Genomic DNA, 16439 nt, shown 5'->3' on the forward strand with positions numbered 1-16439 from the left:
AGACCTTATGAAGATATCCTACATCCTTTGATACCTTAACTTTCATGTAGATCATATTTCATGTGACCTTCTTCATTTCACCTTCAAAGAATGAGTTTATCACATACATCTCTTTGATGTCTCCAATATTTCTATATCAGGGGATCTTTCATAAGTATCCCTTTCCATGAATTTAGAGGAGACCTTTTGATATGTTCAATGACTTCAGCTACTTAGAGGACTATGTCTATCCTCCTCCTTCATGCAAGGAATTTCGATGACTCATCCAATTCATAGATCTCCTTGCAAAACATGAAGTCAAATAACCAAATTTGATTATAGAATGAAAAGATACTTACTTGTCATGTGAAGATGAAATCTTCACCTTGATTGCTTTGATGATGGTTGAAGAATATATATTAGAGCTTTTTCTTGGATGAACTTCTTACAAATGAGAGAGCCTTTCCTCAATAGAAAAGGTTTCTCCTTTTGATGAGGATGATTTGCAGCTTCCTCAGATGATCTTCTTCTAAAGCAAGGACATGATCATTTGAACATGTCCATGCCTTATTGCCTTCAATTTGCCTTCTTTTGTAGTTTATATCAAGACTGCTTCTAGGACTTCAACCTTCTTTGAGATGATGTAGTCTTTGATTTTGAGGTCCTTTAAGCTTCATTTCTTTGTACACATCTTGATGAGAGTCTTGGTGGCCTTTTGATGATGACTATGGAGACAAAAGATATGGCTGCTGTATATTGTTTCCTTGATTGCATAGACAGAAACCCTTGCTCATGTAGACTGTTGTTGTGGACTGATTCTCCAATTTTGTTAAATCCTTTCAACTTGCTTTGATGCCCTTCTTGAATGTCTCTTTTTGCTGCCCTTCCTTTGACTTCAGCACCTTAGCTCCAATACCATGTTGAAGAATCTAGGGCAAATTATGTTAATGAGATTCTTCTTGCCATGATAATTATTTGTGAGGCATTTTTAACTTTTTCTTCTTAGCACAATATTCACTTGTTATTGTTAGAGTGTGTCTTATTTAGTTCATCAAATAGCTAACAAAAAAAGGAAACAAGAACACAAGATGTTGGCTTTCTACCAGGGCCAAAACCTCTCACTCTTTGAGAGGAAAACCCGCACTTTATGTGCCTTAGCCTCTCCACCAATTTTCATGGCTAGAGAACATCTGATGCTACCACAAATCAACAATGTGATGACCCTAGCCACCTATAAATAGTGGTTAACCTTGAATATAAGCCGACATGACAGTGAACCGTTGTGTCTCCTAATGTTGAGTTGACATGCCTTCTTTTAATTCGCTTTGTTGGCTGACTACATCAAGAGGATTGTGCTTGTCTTTGGAAGGCTAATCTTGACACTAGTTTGACTCAAATATATTTGATACATGCCCAAGAAGGGTTCTTCCTATATGAAATTGACCTTCAAAAATAAATCCTAAGGCTCTCAATGGGAGCCATCTAAAAAAATTCTTGCTCATGAAACACATGAAGCAAGCATAATAATAAATTCATTTGCTTATTTACAAAAATCAAAATTACAATGTCTTTATGAAGATCGAACCTAGTTACCCTTTTCTTCAACACCAGACTCACCCTCTACATGATGGTCCAACCACTGAACTATACTTCTTCTCCTGTTCATCCAAGGAATGAGGCATGGTAGGATGGTCAGAATGACCATATGTGTGGGTGTTGTATTGCTGGGATGGACATGTATGTACTTGGTTTCTGCTTTGGTTATGTATTATTCATTGCATATACTCTAGAATCTGTTGGTTCTGCCTCGCCAATTGTTGGCTCTGCCTCATCAACTCCTCCATGATCTTGCTAGCCCTCCCCACAATTGGCCAAGATCATGCTCTGATACCACTGCAATGTTCCTAATAGGAAATTAACAGTGAATAACAAAAGACGTGCAATAAATAATAAATATAACACAAAAAAACTTTTGTAAACATCCATAAGACAGAAAATGCTCCTCAACTCCAAAATGTGAAAAAAAAATTAATATTCAACCACTGGAGTACAATAGGAATAGAAAAAGTGCACCTGGGCTTGCACAAGGAAAGCTACAAGCCTCAGGTGATCAATGTGTCAATGCCCAACTGCTGTAGAAATTTGTCCTCCAGAATTTTGCGTTGGCCGAGTATTTCCTACACTGCTAGCTGACTTGGTTCCCTGATTTGGCTGCTCAAAACTACCCAGAACATTCTGTAAATTTAGGGATACAATCCTTGTCAATAACCCAGAAATACCCAGAAAGGGTTTTCTCTGATTTTGACCTTCCAAATTCAACCCCAAATAACTTGGCCCTCCTCAAATACCAGAACGCTCAACCTGTAGCAGAAAATGATGAATTGCTGCTCCAAAATGCTGGCAATCAACCAACAATCTCCCTCCAAATGAAATCCTAGCAGCTCAACCCCTAAATCCTCCAACCAACACTCCACACAACAATCACCCAAGAGAACTGCGCAAGCCTGTGAGATATGGCACAGTAGCAAGATTCAGCAATTCATACAGCAGTGAATAACTCCCTTTTGCCTCCCAAAATCTCCCTCCTTTGGCTGGAATCTGACCAAGAACACGCCTATGGTAATAGAGACCCTAACTTTCGGCACCAATCCTCCCAATGACCGCGTGGCCTCTCCCTCTACATTCCAATTAAATTGGAAAAGCATGTACCTGTTGATGATCCTCTCCAATCCTACATAGAAAGAAAGAAAGAAAATATTTCCTAGGGTGGCACTCGAAGTCCCCCAAAGAAAGGTTGAGCTTCACTCCTTGGGAAGCTCTTGTGCTAAGCAACACTTGTAACTCAACTAAACAGCTAGAGTGACAATCAGTTATCAAAATGTCAAAAGGCCCCTAAATTGAGAGCCTCGCCTCCAATTTATAGCTAGCCATCCCTCATGCTCCTTGTGGGCTCCAACCATGAAATTCCATCTCTCACCCAATTCGAATTCCTCCAAGGGGTGTGTATTCCCTTAGAGTGCCCCCCACTCTCCACTTTTCATCGAATTTCTTGGTTTTTCTAATGTTTGGGGGTGGCAACTTTATAATTTTTCCTTTTTCACCCACTTTTCCTAAGTTTATATGCCAATAATTTATTAATTGCCTAAAATTACAAAATTGAGAATTCCCTTAGCAAAATTATTAATTGGGGACTTGACAACATTCCTAGGGTGGCACTCGAAGTCCCACGAAGAAGGTTGAGTTCTCCGATTGGAAAACTTGGTGCTAAACAGCAAATAACCATGATAAGCAGCTCGAGTAGCTAAGATTGAGTTCATTATGTCAAAAGATGCCAAATGAGGCTGAGCCTCATATATTTATAATTCGTGGACCTCTTTTCCCATGTGGACCCCCTCCAATTAGCAATTCGACTTTCCCTCATTAGCCATTCGCACCTCCCTCTATGGTGGTGCATATTTCCTCATGTGGGTCTCCCCCACGCTTGCCAACAAAACATTTTGGCTCCTTTTTCCTTCCTAAGTCTTTTAAAATAACATGGGTCCCATGGCCTCCAAAATTGTCAAAATTGTAGAATAGATAAACCTCTAACAATTTAATTTAGGAAGGGACATTACATGGGACTCGAGCCAAGGTGATAGTGATCCCTTGTCTTGTGTGTGGTAGCCAAGTGAGGTTGTGAGTATCTTCGAAAACCCTACTAATAAGAATGGTAATAGGATCCAATAACTAAGTCAAAAATATCTAGAAGGTAGAAAAGAGGCTTGACGATTCGTCCTGTTTATGGAAAATCCATCTCAAGTCAATTCCCACCCAAGGTAATGAAAAAATAAATCCATAACCAAAGATGCAACAATGAATGAGACAACAAACAAAAAACGAAATGAGTTGTGCTAATGATTTTGTAAGGAAAAGTAACAACGAGAGGTCCATTTTGCTCTCAAAATGGTCATATTACACACCACCAGTGGGTGACCCCTAAGGGAGAAATTTTCTCCTAGGTTTGTCTTCAACCGACAAGCAACAACCCCTTGTAGCCACCTGATAACTCGATGTGCTACTTTTCTCTACCACATAAGCCAACCATTTGTTGAAATTTCTAAGTATTACCCGTTAGAAATTTTATCTGTATTCTCTGGTTTATTTCGCCTACTTGTTAAGTACGAACAAGTTATTTAACCAAATAAATACTGAAATAAACACAATACAATCTCAACCATCTACAGATCAACAACTGAAAGAAATAGACAAACACACAAGTGACATTGTTATTTTTGGACAACTCGTCCCCGGAAAAACCCAACTTGGGAAAATCGGTGCAGCAATTTTGAGGGTTATTTTATTATGCAGTCTTTCTGAGTACAACTAGGTGTCAAACCAGCTCACCCGATAGAGAAAATAATCCAGCAGCAATACCTCTCTATTGGGAAGCAAATATTTGGAAAGTCTACCCCACGAAACCCTCTCCAGCACAATTTGAAGCTCAGTGTTAGCCCTCCTAGCCTCTGCGTCAGCCCAAAAACCCCATGTGTCAGACCTCTGAGGCACTGCGCAGCCTCTATGGCCCTCTGTGTCACTCCTGCAGCCTCTGCGTGGATGATGCAAGCCCTTCTGGCCTGTGCGCAATCTCTTCTGCCTCTGCGTGGCTCCCTCTGGCTCAGTGTCTGCCTCTCTCTGCTTCTGTGCTGGTCTCTCGGCACTATATTTGCGTCGTACCCACTGCCCCTCACTGGAACTGATCACTGATTCGATTTCTCTTAGCAAACCCCGCTCTAAAAAATCGAATGATTGATCACTCTGGTGTCTTCTCCAACTGACCCTCAAGCCTCCTCCTATACTTTTCCTGTTGATCTTCCAACGGTCGAGATTACATCTTTAATCGATGGCTAAGATTAGATTTGGCTTGATCCACCTTCTAACCCAGTTTTATATTAATACCCATTAATATTTTATTTTTCCTAAGTTTAAACTTAGGAACTCCATTAAAAATATTAATTATTTTAATATCTCCTTAACTGAGTAGAATCTGCCCAAACCATTTCTGGGTCTTGGAGATCTCATGTGCTTTAGCCTCTCTACCAATTTTCATGGCTAGAGCACATTCGATGCTACCCCAAATCAACAACATTGTGTGCACTGGCTCATCTGTCATGATCGTATGTTTGAAGGTGTGCCTTTCAACCCTGAAGGTATGACCTTTCATTATGTAATTGGGTGTTTATTCTTACATTTCTTCGACACATTTGGGCATGGATTAGTGGGGGGATTCAGGGGAAAGAATTGGCTTTGACTGTGCTCTTGTTCCCTTACCTCAAGGCTCAACTTGGGGAGTTAATCTTGTATCCTAAAGTTGTGGGATCTCCTTTATTGGCTACTAGATTTAGGAGTGGCACTACATGGGAAACCCTAATTTTGGTTGTGTGGTCTTGCTTCCCGATACCATATATCTCACTCCCCTCCGCTCATTATGACCCCTTTTCACATTTTCTCTGGGTCCAAATTTTCCATTGGGTCCACAAGGTGTTATCCTTCCCCTTCCACTTGTCCACACCTTGGGTTGGGCCTGGAACGATGCCCTGAAGGATGATGTAGCTAAAAAGAAAGATAAAATCATAATATGGCCACATACAATAGGAAATGTACCACAAAATGAAAAAGATGGCCGAGATAACAAAATTTATCGCGTGGGAAAAAGCCAAACATGAGCTCTACCCCTTATCATTATGGCCATCACCTTGGTTCCTAGGGCCCCTATGAGTGCCCCCTGCATCATTGAGGAACCCATGATTCTCCTAACCTATGTTGGGTGATAAAATGCCATACCTTAAGAGGGTAATCACTCTTACATCTTACACATCATGCTCTCATCCCCTCAAGCCCTGAGCAGTAAAATGAAGAAAATCAATAAAAGAAAAACGGTATATGAAGAAGGATGGAAAAAAAAGGTCAGGGTAACTCATGTACAAAAATTGGTCCCTCCTACACTCATACACCCAATGTGTGGGCCTCCTTCAATATAGCTACCTTTGTACCATGGCTTGTGGCTTGGAGGCCTTCCCTTTTGCCCCCACTTTGCACCATCACCACTTCACATGACATCTCCCATTTGATGGATGTACCATGGACCTATCACTCCCTTAGAGGTTGAAACCACCTAATAGGGTCCTTCATTAACCTCACTTGTCAAGCAAGGTAACACCTGTACATGTTTAAATCCCATTTGGAAGGGCATGCCACTATGAAGTGTCCACTTATGCCCCTAATTAGAAATCTTATTTACTCAATTGGACTAATGGATTATTTTACTGGAAGGTGAGAAGATGCATTGGATCTTATACAGGATTGCAGGTGGGTCTTCATCCTGGAATTGGCCTCCCTATACGTGATCCAAGCCCTCTAGAGGAACATAATGGCACTTGTAGGGTGAGCGTTGAGAGCCATGGGCCTCCAGACATTAAGAGCGTTCATTGCCACACCATGGGATTCTTTAACATCACCATGTTATTTTTTTGTGCCCCAGTTATACAAAGATGATGATGCACTTGGACCACACTGCCCAACTGGCTACACTTTGCACTCGATACTTGGCCACTGATCCAGGTCTTAGAGGAGGTTTTGTCTCTTCCGGGGAGACATGGGAGGGCATGTGTCATCTTCTAGCCTTCATTGATGGAGCATCGACATGATCTTGAGCCATTTGGAGACCCATGAGACCCATTTGGAGCCCACAGAGCCCAAATTTGGGTTTGGAGATGTTTTGCAGCATTTGGAGCCTCTCTCAAAGCATCACACTTTGGATATTGGACTTCTCTAGAAAATAATTTGGACCTACAGTAGAGGATGAAATCTGGATGCCTTTGATGAATTATGATGTTTGGATAATTTCACTAGCATTCTTGTAGCTTCTTTTTGGCAATTTTGTGGATGGATATACTCTTCTTTTTCTTGTAATTGTTATTTGATGCTATATTTTTGTCTTTCAAGAATCTCTGATGCATGGAATACTTTTTCATTCCTCGCTTCCTTTGTTGTTTCTGACATCCTTGTGACATGTCACAAAGGAACAACACCATTATAGTAGCTTAAGCCTTGTGAGAAAGGAGAATAACAGGTAGGTGCACCAAAAACCAATCCATCATACCCTTTAATACGAAAAAAGAGAAGAGGAAAGAGGTTGGTCATCAATACTATGCTATAATTAATGTGAATTATTTGAAGCATTGAAGCTATTGGAAATTTTTTCATGTGTTACTCATTGGAGAAAGAATGAATGAATGTTCCTAGAGGATTGGTTGAGTTTGTATACTTGAAACTCGACAAAAGTGTCATCAAAGTACAAAAATCTAGAAGTCATTTCCTTGTTGCTTCCATCTAGGAGAGTGAAATTCCTTATATGTCTCCTTAAAGAGTGAGTTTCCCTTTCATGGTTTATCTTGACTCCATTTCTCCCGATAGGCAGGCATTGGGTCTAGGATACTTGGTCATCATATTCTACTTGAAAAATCAGTCTTTCTTCACCTCTTTCTCTCTCTTTTCCTCATCCCTTTAAGATAGAGGGATGAATCACCTTTGTGAGGCACTTCAACCACGTGGTCCAAATGAAAGAGAGGTTAAATGGCAATAATCCACATAAAAGAATGCTTTTTTAATGTTAAATTTACTCGGATAGAAAATGAATGTTGTGTCAAGCTTTCAAGAGAGTGCTCCACTTCATTAATGAACCTAAGTGTGTAGTTCAATTCTCTTAAAAATCACGCCTGTACCCAATCTAAAATGCAATTTAATTAATAGCACTAAACCTACTACCAAACAAGTACAAACGGGGGGGGCAAAGTTCTATAAATTATGGTTGATACCTCACTTATCCTTTTTGTTTTACAACCTCCCTTGAGGTAGTAGGGTTGAATTATCCATAGAAAGTGAGGGGACAAAGCCAAAGAACATGCCTTAGGATGAATCAATAATATTGCATGCTTGGAGGCAATCTAAGAGCATGACATCCCCAATTAGTGGAGAAGAATCCAAGCACATGAAGCATCATGATATGGAAGAAGATTTACCCTAAGTCTAAAACACTTACAATTTATTATCATTTGTTAGACATAATTTCTTTTCGAGATTCCCCTTTGTGTAAGATGATAGCTTCCCTAAAGGGAGTGAATCACATACTGAGGTGACATCGGGTAGCCCTTCTCCACTAACCCTAGTGTCTCATTTGTATATAGGGCTTTGTCACCTAAAAAGAGAATTTTGAGTTATAACAAAAAGCTAGAAGTAGAAAGCGAAATACAAGATAGATAGGAAATATAAAAAGGAAAGGGAGAAGAGCTAGACGGGCCATACGTGTAACAGAGGATGGTAGTTGATGATGTTAAAGTCTATGTAGGAATGAAAAATATGCAATTATGTTACTCTTGGAGCTAAATAATTGATGATCCCAACATAAAAGTTAATAGCATAAGGAGAGTTAAGAGGGATAAAATAGCAAGGAAAGGAGAGGTGAGAGGCAATGAAGCTAGGATGGAATCAAAAAAGCCAAGAGGTGAGACGCGAAAATGCTAGAGATAAATTAGTGAAGGCATGAAGCAAGATGAAGTAACATTGGTTGAGCTAGCAAAAAAAAGCGGTGAGTGGAGATCATTTTGTACCTTAAATAGAAAAGGAAAGAAGCAAAATCCAACAACACTAAGGTTGAGATGGTGAAGGAAAAATTCAATTGGAAAGCGACATTTGGAGGAATAGTTGAAGAACTAATCCCATAGCTGCAGTCTATGGGTTGTCAAAACCAAGACCAATGTCACTGGGAGGCAAGGAAGACACATGGAAGTTGGTCCAATCTAGTGAGAAGTCATCTCGAGTCGGGCCCTACTCAAGAGGACAACCTAGAGGAATCCATTACTAGCAAATTAATATAGGAAAGGAGAGATAAAAAACAAACAAAAGTAGAGTAGGAAGGAGTTCTTCCCTAATTAGATCAAAAAGGATAGGAATAGAAAGGATAAAGTGTCTATGAGGATGGAAAGTATGACCAAGAGTGGTACTAATTTTTTAAGGGACACTAAATATAAGAGGCCTAAGTTGGACCCACAATGGTCCCATTTTGAAATGGGGATTCATTCAACTTGGTGAACCGAACTAATTACGGAAATCTTATGATGTAGTATAATATTCAAGCCCCTAGACAAAGGTTATGAGTGTAAGGCAAGGCCTTCCCAAAGAATTCAATTGATAAGGGAAAGAGAAGAAGAAAAAGAGAAAGAAACCATACAAGGGCATGGAAAGGCAATAGGAGAGAGAGGTTCGGTACAAAGTGAAATGAAGGGTGCATACTTTTGGTTCAAGATACAAAAATTGAATAAGGAAGGAATGGAGGAAGGTGTTAAATCAAAGGTCAGTAAAGTCAATGAAGGGTATCTTTTCTTTAGAGAGTATGACAGTCCTTTGCATTAAAGGTTTCTCACTTGTGATAATTACACCACTTCTCAATATTTCTAGAGAGGTGGTCAATTGAGATAAGAGGTACTTGAGATGTTTTAGACTCCTCATGAAATTTTTTGGGACAAGGAAAAACAAGGAAAACATCATATGTTTCATTGAAAGGGAGGTTTAAGAGGGTAAAAATGACATATCTTGAGTCAAGGGAGAATAGATGTGAATAGGAAAGGAACATGTGATCGCCATCATGACATCAAGCCTATCAAAGTGTCGCCTTGATCCTATTCACCAAGAACACTTTTAGGTGACCTATAGTGGGAAAACTCTTGTGTAGTGAAATTGCACTAAGGAGTAGGAGGAGGAGTGTTGAAGTGATTGTGGAATCCACCTCATTGTTGTGTCTTACTCTGGATTTTGTCTTGTGAGGTCTCTCATAAGACATGCTAGATTTTGAGGCAACATGAACTCCTAAAGCTAGTACCAAGATTGTGTTATCTTCCATAAAGCCAATTTCCTTCCATGTCCTCTTTTCACATGCACCTATTAATTGATAGGTCATTCTCATAATTATTCCTGTGAAAACTTCAAAATTGAAATCTTATTGCAGCAACTGGTATTAATTCTTCTAACTCATAATGAAATATTTAATTTATTGCTACAACAAAAAATTAAGCACAGTATAACCTTCAAAAATAAAATTATGCAGGAAATAATAGTGCTGGAAACTGAGAAAATTTAGCACGCACACATAAAAATATGACACCGTTATCTTTGGACAAAAGTCTTTAGAAAAACCCAATTTGGGAAAATCAGTGCAGCAACTGAGGGTTTTTATTATTATGCAGTAGTGAAATCTAAGTACAATAATACAGATTCTGAATCTTGCAATCTTACAGAGAAAAATACTCACAAAAATATAGTGAGGAATTTTCCTCACCCCACAGGAAAATTTGGCTCTGAAGACTGACCTCTAAAACCCTCTATGAATTGCCCTGCGTCACCCTCTGTGTGGGTTCTGTGCAGGTTCTAATCCATACGGCCTGGATCTCAATCTAAGTTGCTTCTTCCGCTTGGCACTGACCCTGGAAATGCTTCTCCCGGCCTCTGCAAATTCTTTTGCCATTGGAACATTGAAATGACTTCCCAAATCTACAAATCGAACTACCGATAGAAGCTACCACACAGTCCTTGCGTCAGCCTTTCTGTCGCTCTTCTACCTCTTTCCAAATGCACTCACTAGATCTGGAAATCTTCCTCAAGTCTCACTATTTCTGCCTCTCACTATCTCTACTTCCTCACTAAAGCTCAAATTCTTCGACAACTGACTGCTACTACTATGGAAAATCGAATTCTCCAAGTGTCTCTAGTGTCTTCTCCATTACCACATCGATCACTTCTTATATCTTCCTATTGAGACTCCAATGACCAAGATTAAATCTTAATCAATGGCTCAAATCATTTCTGGATCAATCCGTGCGATTTTCTAGACTATTCTCACCTTGAATTAATTAATTTTGATTAATTAACCATATTCCCTAAGTTTAGACTTAGGAAATATTTAAAAATCGGCTAGTAATCTAATTAAGGCATCTCTAGGTGGAATTTCCAAAAGCGATTTCTAGGTTTTCAAGATCTCATGTATTCTAGCCTCTCCACCAAATTTCGCGGCTAGAACACATCTGATGCTACATAAATTAACACTCCCTCTTAGCGAGGACTGTGTTCTCTCTAGTGCTGCACATCTTGCCACAACATCTTGTCTTTCTATCACCTCCTGTCACATTGTTGATGTTTGGTTGTTACTTCCCACAAACTACTGCATAACTCTGATGCTGCATCTGTGCTACTGCTGACACAATTGTACTGTTGGCAACTCTGCATCTGCAACTCCCTCTCATCTATTGTTCTTACCACTGCAACGACTACAACTGAGAAGCATCTGAAATATTGAATCAACTTTGTTTGTCACGTCTATTGCTGAACTCCTTACTGCTACTAGCACCTACACTATCTAGTGAAGAATCTTCTCTACTATGGGCTCTACACGATGCCACTTTACACTGCTGTAACAACCCATCTCAAATCCCGAACAACATAGCAATATTAGCATGCATGTGAGGCATGCATGTGATAGCTACATATGCATGCATCATATACAATGCACTAATATATATATATACATCGACTATATATCGACTATTCATGGAGAATGTCTAAATATAAGATAAATGAATTAATTATCACGGGGTAAATTAAATACCTAATTCTCGTAAATAGAAGAAATATACACTCAGTAAGAAATATAGTTGAGCTTATTCATATGTCTACATATATAACCCAACTTGTGTACTAATAAAACTAAACCCATAAACCTTACGATTAAACTTGATATTTTATAAGACATAAAGTAATATGTAATATTCAAAATCATCATGTTTTTATATTATTTAAAATAAAGTACCATCTGTCATAATGAAAGTGATTGTGACACCATTCGATATATGAAGATCTGATTCTATTAAAGACAAATATCTGAACAAGCGGTGACCGCCTTACATAATCTTATCCTTCATAAAGGCGGTGAACGGAGGCCAGAGAGGGAGGAACCTCTGCTATAAAGGAGGGGGGGTGTTCTATGTCTGGGGGAGGAAGATGGTATTGACTGTGAGTGGGAAAACTGAACCGGGGGCTGTTGAAGGACGAAGGAGAGTTTTGAAGGAGAGGAAATTATCCATACTGCTTATAATTCGGAACTATTGAGCTTGAGCCTTACTTGTTTTGAAGTCTCTGGGCACGGGGGAACGGTATGCTCCGGTTGAGAGGCATACTGGATTGAGTATCCAGGTATACTCGGTTAGGCTGGGTAGTTTGGTCATTCGTTAACGAGAGAAGTTCTGCAGCAGATCACCACAACAGCCGTAGCAGGTCAAGTAAGTACTCCATCAAATCAATTAATACAGTTCACAGTTTCAGTAATCTTTACAGTTTCGGTAAGGACTCTTTAACTTCTTTAACGTAGGACAGTCATTACATATGGTATCGGAGCCAGGTTCAACTTTCGGACCTGTTAAGCTTGCTAAAAGATTTAAATTTATCAGAATGAGGTGGTGGTAAAACCATCTAAATCATGCATTCAATAATAAATCTGACTGAAACTGTCTGTTAGCACTCTGCAAACGTTAGGTAACCAGAACTGTAAGCTATTAATTACAGAGTAATCCAGAAACTATTAAACAATGCAATAATTAGAACAGAAATGCATTTATTACTTATTTTATGCAGGTTCCTTCCATTGATTGAAGACAGTAATATTAGATTCAAGTCTCTGCTATATGCTATAGGAGCATCTCTTAAACTGCATTCTATTATTTTCATTTCAATTTTACTTATTTTGATCTCTAGGCAGTGAATCTGCCTACCCCTGCTCATCACAAGGGATACAGTCAACTGAGATATAGGCATGAATGCTTCTAAATATACAAAGTTTCTGGAATGCATGGTAGATAAGATAAAATGTTACTGTAACCTTCCTGATATACTACCAGTATCCCCATCATGACTCTTATAAATATATTCATTTGATTTTGTAAGAAAAAGGCAGGCAGACTGATGATGAAACATTGACCATCACATCTCAGTATTTACTATGCAGTCTCCACTCTTTGGAAACAATTTACAGCTACAACAATGATCAAAGCCCAACAGTGAGGTTCAGGACTGCTTCTGCCTTTATTTACTGTTGTTTGATGCCACTGTCTGTATCTGCTTGCTGCTGGTCTTATACTACATCAACGTTGCTTCTGACTTCTCTAACATAGAGACCCTTGTTGATTCTTGACATATATCGGTGAGATCAACCTATTGAAGATCTCTGTCTCAGAAATGGTTTATCACAAATGGACTGTAATTATTAATCCACTGTCAACTTCAACTTTGCACAGACATTCCAAAAGAAGGACGATTGTTCACACAGTCACAGTCTTAATATTGCTTTCAAGGTGCCCAATAAATTCATCATTATATTCATGACCTTTATCAGTCCTTCAAATTCAGTATTAATATCAGATAGCATACCTCTAGAACATGTAGATTTGCAGGACCAATTTTCCACAGGCAACCTCAAGAATGGATGCAGATAGATGCCGGGTTGTAAGGCTTAATCATCAAGAAATAAGAGGCCGAAACTCCAGCTTGCACAGAAGGGCCTTACTTCAGATATGACTTAGAACTTAGATAGTTGAAGGCTTAGACAGCGCCAAGTTTTATCACAGAAATGGTCTCAGATTTGTAATTCAAAAGAAGAGCTCGGAGAGAAAGAAGAAGCTGGTGGAAGCAGGAATTATCGGACGCGTTGTGGACGATTTCAGTCCTCATATAAAGCTTACTGTATTCTACGGCAATAAGCGAATCAGATTGGGCGAGGAATTATCGCTTGGTGATGTGGAACGCCTTCCAGATCATTTTGATTACTCTGTTGATTCAGACCGTTCCGGGTTAAACGACTTGTGGACGAAGCCCCACCGCAAATTGATAACACTGATTATGACGGATCCTAACGCTCCGGGCGGCGAGCACTTGCACTGGTTAGCTACGAATTTCATCACTCCCGAACATCAAGCAGGTATTATTATCGTCATTCATTCTTGGAACCCGAAATCGAGCAACTGAGTTGAAAGCATGTTCACGGTAATCGTGTATATATGTAACTATACCTCACTAACGATATGCGCTTATAAATTCACTAACACCTGTAACGACCCTGCATGCATAAAACACTCGGTGCTCACTCATCGATTTAAAACACCTGACGCGTTGAAATTTATTCGTAGATGGCGATTAGTGTTAAAAAAAAAAAAAAATTAAGGATCTGAATCTTTGCCGTGTGCCACTACCGTAAGATAAAGGGACATGCGGTATGGCGGTGGGAGCGTCCATCAAGAGACGGGTGTCAGGGGAATCGGTGTTTTAAAGTGACTATGTTGAAGCCCATTTTATGGACGTCGTCGTCCCAGATACAGCACGGTGCAAAATCGTTGTGAGGATTCGAAGTTAGAGTCTTCTAGTGCCAGCAGTGGGGTTTCTGGAGAAAACAATAAAAATCGCGGAAACGGAAAATTATAGTTGTGGTCAATTTTTAAGATTATGGCCGACAAAAAGCTAAAGCCCCCATTTATTTGAAAATTCTGAACGGCTGTCTGCGTTCTCACTGCAATTTTCTATCTATGCAAAGATTCCGGACGCTTCTCGCGGAGAAGAAAAGCATGGACAAACTGCGGGATCTTGTCGAGGAAGCCAAGAACCGCGCAGTATTGTATGCCATATTCATCATTGTATTTGCCAAATTTCTATCACTGACAAGCAATTCAGTTTTGTTCAACATTCCGCTATCGATTCTTATAATTTCAGTGCTCAGATATTTTCCTTGGAAGTAGAGATTCGGAGGAGGGTTCCTGTCCGTCAGGAGTCTCATCTTTTGCATTTTCACCATAGACCGGAATCTCATATTGATCGGCTTCTTTTGCCTCCACCGATCTCAAAGAAATGGAAGAGGAAGATTGATTCTCCAGTCACTACAACAGCAGTGGAGGAGTTTACGAGGAATATTGTATAAGAGTTTATTACCGATTTGTGGTATTCGTCAATTACTCCAGATCAAGAACTTCTTGACCAGGTTTGTTTATTAATCAATGAGGTACTTGGGGAAGTGTCTCAGCGGCTGAAACATATTAATCTCATTGACTTACTCACCAGGGATATGGTGGATCTGATAGGGAGTCACATAGAACTTTATAGAAGAAACCAGGTTGTATAGGGGTTGATGTTATGGCGACCCTCTCTTCTGAAGAAAGGGATGAAAGGCTGAAGCACTACTTGGCTGCTTCTAAGGAACTGCACCCTGCCCTTATTTCTTCAGAGGTTGAGTGCAAGGTTCTACAGCGGTTAATGGGAGGAGTAGTGGAAATTGTCTTAAGGCAGCAGGATGCTGAATGCCTCTTGTTCGATGTCTTGCTCGAGAACTTCTAGCCATCATTACATCAAAATTAGCCTTTCCTTCAAGTAAGGAAAATGCATGAGATGCATCTCTACATATAGTTTTGGTGACTGATTTGTTTCAATTATGTTTTTAAAACCTGTGGCTTGAATCTGAGCCAAGTTACTGGCTCATGTATGTTGTTATAATTAGGACTTAGGGGCTCTGTGTGAGCATAATCAGTTTGTCAAGGGTTCATTAGAATTTTCAATTATATGATATGAATGATTGTTATGGTTTCTCAAATAGACTGCTATTGTTGGTAGGTTAGTCAACCTGTTAAGAACTAAAAGGTATTTTAATAAAAACTATTGCATATGCTTAATATGCTGAGTTCTGGATGAACTGTGAAGTGCCTTTGCTGAGTGGATGCAGAGTAGCATCAAGAGGGAAGATTTGAATATTTAAGAATCAATTAAGGTGGACTTGACTAGGCTAATAAACTGTATCGTGAAATAGCCTGAGCTTGAGAATTCTCAATTAATTTTTGATGCAAGAAAACACCAGTAAAAATGTTGAAAATGAATGAATGAGTGCATGTAAATAGAACAAATTGGCTGCTAAACTAGAAATGTTGTAGCACGCGTTCTGTTAAATTGGTTGACTAACAGCTAACGTGTGATGAAGTTGTGTATAAAGAAATGATGCAAATTGTTCTCAGAAATTTTATTAAAGACCACTTATTAGATGTGGGAATTGAGGCAAAGGAAGTGCCTTCAGATATCAAAAGAACCTTGAGGAAAATGACAAGAGAATACTTGTCAAGGAAGAATAAAGAAGGAGCCAAGTGGACCCCTTGATAAATCATCAGCCGACTATAAATGGTGATAGCAAGCATGCATGTAGGAAAAATCAGTCATGCTACAACAATGGATAAATTGAAGGAATTGGGTAAGAATTCCTCCAGACTGAGTTTGTACCTTTCTAATATGTTTGTATCGCATGAATACCCAAGAGGGGTATGGTTAAGGCAGGAAGCTGCCAGCACATAAGATTT

The 16439-nt window shown here is 39.4% G+C and overlaps 1 pseudogene; it reads left to right on the plus strand.

The window, feature by feature from the left end:
* The first annotated feature begins 12293 nt into the window (after positions 1-12293).
* Positions 12294-16062, plus strand: LOC149195864 (uncharacterized; annotated as a pseudogene).
* Positions 16063-16439: the final 377 nt, after the last annotated feature.

The sequence above is a fragment of the Pinus tabuliformis genome, chromosome 2_2 (assembly GCF_031772625.1).
Source record: "Pinus tabuliformis cultivar Carrire ecotype Pingquan chromosome 2_2, CPIR1, whole genome shotgun sequence".
NCBI classification, from domain to species: Eukaryota; Viridiplantae; Streptophyta; class Pinopsida; order Pinales; family Pinaceae; genus Pinus; species Pinus tabuliformis.